We start from the raw sequence: 7,560 nt of genomic DNA, 5'->3' as shown, positions 1-7,560 counted from the left end.
AGCGGTATGTGGACATGATTAAAAACTTTTTCGAACCACCTCTTGAAGAAATGCATCAAGGAAATGTCTGGTTCCAACAGGATGGTGCCACGGCCCACACAGCCCGAGTTTCGATGACAGTTTTGAGGGCAAAGTTCCCCGAAATGCTCATCTCGCTTCGAGGTGATATCCCGTGGGCAGCGCACTCACCTGATCTAACGCCCTGTGAATTTTTTATGGGGATACCTCAAGGCAGAGGTTTTTAAACATCGCCCCACAAACCTTCTTCAGCTGAAGAATGTTATTCGGCAGGAAGTAGTCCAAATTCCGGTGCACATGTTGGAACGTGCAGAGGGGAACTTCAGAAAACGGTTGCATCAGTGCAGAGAGAACGGTGGCCACCAATCTTCAAGATATTTTGTTTAAAACTACATGATTTAAAACTTTAAAGCATGTTCTTTCATTAGCTAAACATAAATTTTATCTATCAGCAATAATTTTTCTTTTATTCGCCTTCAAAAAAATGAAGTTTCTGCGCCCCACCCGTTTCAGCTATATAACGTCTACAGCTGGAATAACCTCGTTAAATAACTGAAGCATTGTACATTGAAGTAACATTGAATGAATGAGTATTTCAGACTTTCTGGTTTTGGATCGGAGAAAGGAAAACAAAATATTCTGCGCAGAAGGGCGTTGAGCGTTCGCCGCATCTAGGAAGTGCATCACGTCTTCATGCATGTTATTGTGATGCGTTATTGAGCCTTTAAAATAGTTTACCTTCGTTATATTATAGAAGCTCTTTTTTAATAATTCTGAATCTTCATAATAATTGCTGTAGGATCTTCCCTAAGGAACTTCTCTCAATAAACATTATTTTACTTATACTGAAACACAATTTACTAGAAAATGTAAAACATCCCATAACACACATAAATGCGTAAATCAACTGCAAAAATCAATGGAAATACACTTACTCTGAAAATATATACACATTTGCATTTTTATATACTATTTATAAGCTATTTGTCCCTGTGCACTAATTTAAGTATTATTTATTCGCAGCGCCAGTTAATATACATTTTTACTGTGTATATATGTTTTAAATATTTGGGTAGCTTTTTAACAGATGATGGAAGGTGTACTAGTGAAATTAAATCCAGGATTGCCATGGCAAAAGCTGCATTTAGCAAGAAGAAGAATCTTTTTACCAGCAAATTGGACTTAAATTTGAGGAAGAAACTAGTGAAATTCTACGTTTGGAGCATAGCTCTGTATGGGGCTGAAACATGGACACTTAGGGCAGTAGATCAGAAACATCTGGAAAGTTTCGAAATGTGGTGTTGGAGAAGGATGGAGAAGATCAGTTGGACTGATTATGTGAGAAATGAAGAAGTGTTAATTAGAGTCAGTGAGCAGAGGAATATCCTACACGAAATAAGAAAACGGAAGGCTAATTGGATTGGTCATGTTTTACGCAGAAACTGCCTTCTAAAAGAAGTTATCGAAGGAAAGATAGAGGGGCGGATAGAAGTGACAAGAAGACGAGGAAGAAGACGTAAGAAGATGCTGGATGACCTTGGGGACAGAAGGGGATACTGTCATTTGAAGGAGAAAGCTCTAGATAGCATTAAATGGAGGAACTGTTTTGGAAGAGACTGTGGACCTGTCGTCTTGACAGATTACTGATGATGATGATGATGATGATGATGATGATATATGAATCACTAACTGATATTATATGAATCATAATATAACGGTAAAACTTAATTTATTATAATGAGATTTAATACTTGTATATAACAATATAGCTGATCACAGTGGCCGCGCGATCTAAGGCATGAACTGTCTTCCCTCGCTTGAACGCTGGGATCATGGGTTCGAATCCCACTCAATGCGGGTATGTTTGTGTGTGCGCTTTTTTCTGTGTTTGTGTTGTTCCGTGTGCAGGCATTGCGACTGGGTGATCTCCCGTCCGAGGAGTCCTACCGTCTGTGTAAAAAAACATTACAAAACTGAACAAGGGCCCAGCATAAGGGCTGTAGGGACATAAATGAATGGATTAACATTACAAAGAAAAGACTTATTTAATTTAAGAAGTTTGAAACGCACGCCCGTTTGCCATATTGCTTATGTTAGACAAATCTATAAGCGAAGTAACCTAGAAAACTTATTGACCTGAAGTTAGAAACGTAATGAAGCAATACGTTGTAGAGAAATGAGCCCGTGTTTGTGTAACATATCTTAGACACACGATTCCTTTTGTACTAACAAATAAAAATGTATTATAGCCAGATACTAACCTTGCCTTAACTCATGCATTTTCTGATCGCAATTTTTTTTTCCTTGGCACTACAGCCCCAGTGGGCCTAGGCCTACCTCCATGAACTTCTCCGTTCACTCTTATCGCAATTATGAAAGTAAAATATGTAGAATTTAATTATATTATATAAGATTTGAGGCTCTCACCCAAATGGTTATGAAGAGTTCTGTCTTCTGGGATATACGACATTTAATCCGTTGAAAATAGCCGATAGTTCGGAGGAATACATTGCCTCCATCTTCAGAGTTGAAGAAACTAAAGTGAAAGCAAGTGGCAAGCAGAGCTGTTATTCATTGACCCTGAGGATGGAGGCGATATATTCCTCCGAAATATGGGTTGAATTTCAACGGACTACATGACTTTGTGTCCCAGAAGATAATACTCTTTTAATAACATTGTTAGGAAGCAAAAAAAAAATGGGTATGGAATGCAGATAATTAAAAATAATGACTAATGGAAAGTTCTTGTAAACGGAAGTAATATTTCTCATTCAAACTCTGAACACAAAGCACATGCTCACTGAGTACTGTACCTAACTCCGTCCCAAGCACCTCAGGCTTACAGCGTGTGAGGTAGGCTTGTATATCCCGAGAAGAATATTTATTGGAACGAAGGGGGCTATTTGAAGAGAACTCTTGACAACAAGGCAATGCAGGTGTACTGTTCTAACATAGAAATTCACAAATAAATCGCTGTCCAATACTACAGATTCTAAACGTCTTTGTCTTGCAGCAACCGACCAGGCAGCAGAGCAACTGTGGAAAGATGGACACACGTAGAGGTGCACAGGGGACAGTAGAATGGAGGTTGGACACGGAGGAACAAAACAAAGGAATACCAGTCAGCAGTTATTTGATGTAGAGGCAGCGAGCTTGGACTATGACAACAGCTGCTAGGAGAACCGAAGCCAATTCGTTAGATTGGAAGGCGAGAAAGGATGACTTACACGATCTAATTTGCATTAAATATTTTAGGATACATTCCACAGAAATAAGTTATATAACACGTACTGAATTACTTTGTGTTGCAGTAGATTAACCGTGGATATTCAAAGATAGCATATAGACCAACGCCTGCAGATATATATATATATATATATATATACCACGTGTATGCATGCATGCATAGAAGCATGTTCTGTATAAAGTACACTTGTACTTCAGCACAGATGTGTGTGTTTTAAATTAGAATCTAAGAAAGAACGACTTACATGACCTGATTTGCATTTAATATTTTGATCAGATTCAAGAAAAACAAGTTCTGTATTGTAAGATTTGAGGCTTTCACGGCGGTGACTATGAAGAAAATAGTCTTCTGGGATTTGGCACCGTGTATATGTGGTGTTAACCGACGTTTCGGAGGAACGTATCGCCTCCATCTTCAGGGTAGAAGAAAAAATATAAGAAATCTGCAAGCGAAGAGACCGTGAGAACCGGTAAAAGCAGACTGTGCAGACAGTCTACCCTGAAGATGGAGGCGATACGTTCCTCCGAAACGTCGGTTAACACCACATATACACGGTGCCAAATCCCAGAAGACTACTTTCTTCAAGTTCTGTATTGCCCGCTGCATGTTATTGTACTCCAGGAAACTCTGATTTGATTTTCAAAGACATCAGATTGGGAATATAGATGTACTCGCATAGGCCCCTATGTGCTTAAGAATGAATTATCCGAGTGCAGAGGTCATTATTAGATGTACAAGCACTTGTATACATACAGGTCTATAATAAATACTGCACATATGCACTGTGGCACAAGCCGGAAGTTCACTTTCTATTTGCTTCTTCATACCGCTCCTAATGTGGTCCTTGTGGCGCTGTAAGATCGCCGTATCCTGAGGACAGTTTCACTCTCATAGCGAACGTAAGTATATATGAAATTACAAGCCAAATTTCCGTGTACTTACCTACTCTACAGTACTGACACTCGCAACGGTTTAAGATTATTCTTATTTTCTTCAGTTCTGTCTTTATTTACATATCCGCAGTATTATCTCCCGGGCCACGCAGTAGCATGGTTAGTTGAGGCACTATGCTACAAGCCGGAAGGTCGCGGGTTCGATTCTCAATGAGGTCTTTTGATTTTTCAATTGACATAATCTTTCCAGCCTCACTGTGACACTGAGTTCGACTTAGCCTCTAACAGAAATTAGTACCAGGAATTTTCATGGGGGTAAAAGTCGGCCGGCGCATAAGGCGGGAAACCCCACCGCCATCTGTGAGTCGATTGTCTAGAAAATGTGGAAGCCTTGACGTCTCACAAAAGTATGGGCTTCCACGGCCTGTTACAGGGATAGATTTTGTATGTTATACATGCGCGTATATTCAAAACCATGAAGAACAGCTTTATTGAGCAGCGACTGATAGTTTCTCAAATGAAGAGATGGTTTTTACTAACCTTATAGTTAGCAATGACCTTTAGTGCTGACTATATTAAACCTTAGCCGGTCACGGTAGCCGAACGGTCTAAGGCATGTACTGTCTTCGCTCGCTTGGAAACCGGGATCGTGTGTTCGAATCCCACTCAGGGCATGGATGTTCAGTTTGTGTGTGTGCGTTTTTCTGTGTTTGTGTACAGCTAGAGGCCTTGCGACGAGCTGATCACCCGCCCAAGGAATCCTACCGAATGTGCAAGATCTAGAAAAACCGAAGTGAACGGAGAAGTTCATGGAGGTAGGCCTAGGCCCACTGGGGCTGTAGTGCCAAGAAAAAAAAATATTAAACCTCATATTTCGTTAACCAGAGAATGTTAGATAATTTTGATCACTGTTCTCCCCTCAAGCCTGCATATATAACCTCTACACAGAAAGAAATAAACTTTCCTCGAGATGACAAATTTTTATTATTGAGAATTCAAAACATTCCTTTCCGTTATCAGACGCTATAAAATTGACGGGATCTGTAGGCGGGTCCTCGAAATCTCTCTGTCTCTCAATACCGATAACGGAGTCTAATGCATAGTTTTTTTACATCATATTTTACAATTATACTACATGAGATTGAAATTAAATTTTCATGTAAATTGAGTAATCTTAAATTCGAAAATTACTTCACATTTTAATTTTCTTGTTCTGACGGGAAACGAAGATTTCACTATCTTCATGTTTGTGTGTCTACATTGTGGCGTATAGACCCGTTGCTAAGCGGTGATTCTGTAATCTGCGGCAGTTGCTAGGTAACGCCCGCAACATACGACCGGGTTATGAAACCCATTTCTAAGCAACGGCTCGCAAACACATTCCCTCAGAAACGAGACACATAACAATACAGTTACAATGGAAACGAGTGTGTGTGTGTTTTGTTGTCCGTGCCAAGAAGTTATCTCGAAGACAATTAAGTTGATTGCAGACAAGGGCTCTGGCAAAGGACAGACCCATCCTCTCGTCAGAGAGAGCGCTCCCACAAAAAGAAGACCGTAACTGTCAAACAGTAATAAATATCTGGTCATAAACCCCAAATTTTATTCGACACCAAGATTGAATAACTGACTGACTGTCAGTCACAATGTGACTTTGACTGCGAGTTTGACTAGTTAGTTAGTTGGTGGTCAGGCGGCACCATAGCTCAAGCGGCTAGTCGCTGGTTTCCCACCGCGGCGGCCCGGGTTCGATCCCGGGTCTTGGTCAAGTGGAATTTGTGGTAGACAAAGTGGCGCTGGGGCAGGTTTTCTCCAAGTACTTCGGTTTCTCCTGCCAATCTTCATTCCACCAATTGCTCCACAATCACCCTCACCTATCATCTGGGGCTGGTACAATAGGCCAGAAGTGGCCGCAGTACAAGGGACTTAGTCCAACCCCCACTAGCAATAAAAAAAAGTTGATGGTTGGCAGTTCAGTTGAGCGAAGCGAAGTGAAGTAGCCGGTTGGCGAGTTAGTGTGTTCAGTTGCCAGTTGTCAGTTGAGAGGCAGGTCGGTACGGGGGGCTGTGAAGTAAAGAGATAGTTCCAAGGGTGCGGCTGTTTTAAAGAAGATTTTATCGATGATATTTGGAGTGTATAATTTAGTGAGACCGTTATAGTTCCAGTGTTAAATCCGCTGTCAAGAAACGGTTAGAGGAGATTGTAATAGACTGAGGATACTAATTTGTGCGTGTCAGTGAACTGTAAAATGTAGCTAAGAGTTGTGTGTACAAGTAAAAATAAATCTGATCCATATCCCGTCTATAGTCACAACCCCGAAATAAGTGACCAATCATCTAAAAATGGCACTACATTCAGCTACTGAAAAGTCGTGTATGTTAAATAAGCCTATAAACATCGAATGATGTGACAGGCAACTCAGGTGTCATACATCAGTGTTACAAACCTTCAGAAAATAAACAATTTTAAGAAAGTCTACTAACGAAATCAAGGCGTACATTTTCAATTTATACTACTCTGCAGAAAAATAATTTGAGCGTTATTTAGATAATATATTGATGCGTTTTTATATTTACATTCGATATGAATAAAGCAAAGAAATTATTTGGGAGATAAACAACGTATTAAATTAACATTATTATATAAAGTGTAACTAACTCCGTGGCCTGTAGTCCGAAAGTAAACTGTACCGATCGAGCGACCGCGGCTTGTCGGTTAAGTTAGTGTCAACTTTTGCGTATAGAGGGTGCCGCGTGGCCATATAAAGTGTAAGATTTTTAAAATTTAAAGAATCATATATGCATTCTGTCGTAAATTACCTTGTATTGACATACACGCTTTCTCTTTTGTGGGTTAATATCATATAAATCTAAGCTGAAATTTCAGAATTAGCTGATCGTGTACTTCAGACGCTGAATGAAGCTGTCTGTGCAGAGCAGTGCATGGAATGTTACGTGCAATCGCCCCTAACTTTCAATTAGAATTGCTGTCATTTTAAACAAATTTGTTCGTGTATAACAGGAAAGCTGAGACAAATCTAAGGAGCAGCTGTGTAGAAACAAAGGTTAAAACATAAAGACAGACAAAACAAAAGAGCTGAGAAATGCAAACAACTGAATTGTAGGAATGTGGAGAATTCCATATTAACTGATGTGTTGTAAGCAGCATACAAAAAAAAAATGTGATAAATTAGGTGGAATGCGATGCAAACGATTAGAAAAAAAAATCCTCCAGGACTTAAATGCATGAAAGACTACGTCCTTGGTATGACGCCAAACATAATTCTAATAAACGCATTTAGCTACTAGAATAAGAAGTGGAATGTTACGGAACCAAAAGAACACAAATTTTGAAAGGAATTTATTGCTAACTTCATATGACCAAGGCCGCTTTAAAACAATG

The 7,560-nt window shown here is 39.7% G+C and overlaps 1 protein-coding gene across 1 annotated transcript in view; it reads left to right on the top strand.

Moving 5' to 3' along the window:
- LOC111868537 (muscle segmentation homeobox) overlaps positions 1-3,328 on the top strand; it is a 143,128-nt gene extending 139,800 nt beyond the window's left edge. Inside the window, exon 4 of the transcript XR_002843522.2 lies at positions 3,032-3,328. The gene's annotated coding sequence lies outside the window, so the exon portion shown is untranslated. The remainder of the gene's footprint in view (positions 1-3,031) is intronic.
- Positions 3,329-7,560: the final 4,232 nt, after the last annotated feature.

The sequence above is a fragment of the Cryptotermes secundus genome, unplaced genomic scaffold (assembly GCF_002891405.2).
Source record: "Cryptotermes secundus unplaced genomic scaffold, Csec_1.0 scaffold275, whole genome shotgun sequence".
In the NCBI taxonomy this organism is placed as follows: Eukaryota; Metazoa; Arthropoda; class Insecta; order Blattodea; family Kalotermitidae; genus Cryptotermes; species Cryptotermes secundus.
The sequence above is the reverse complement of the archived record's forward strand: the minus strand, read 5'-3'. Positions and strand labels throughout refer to the sequence as shown.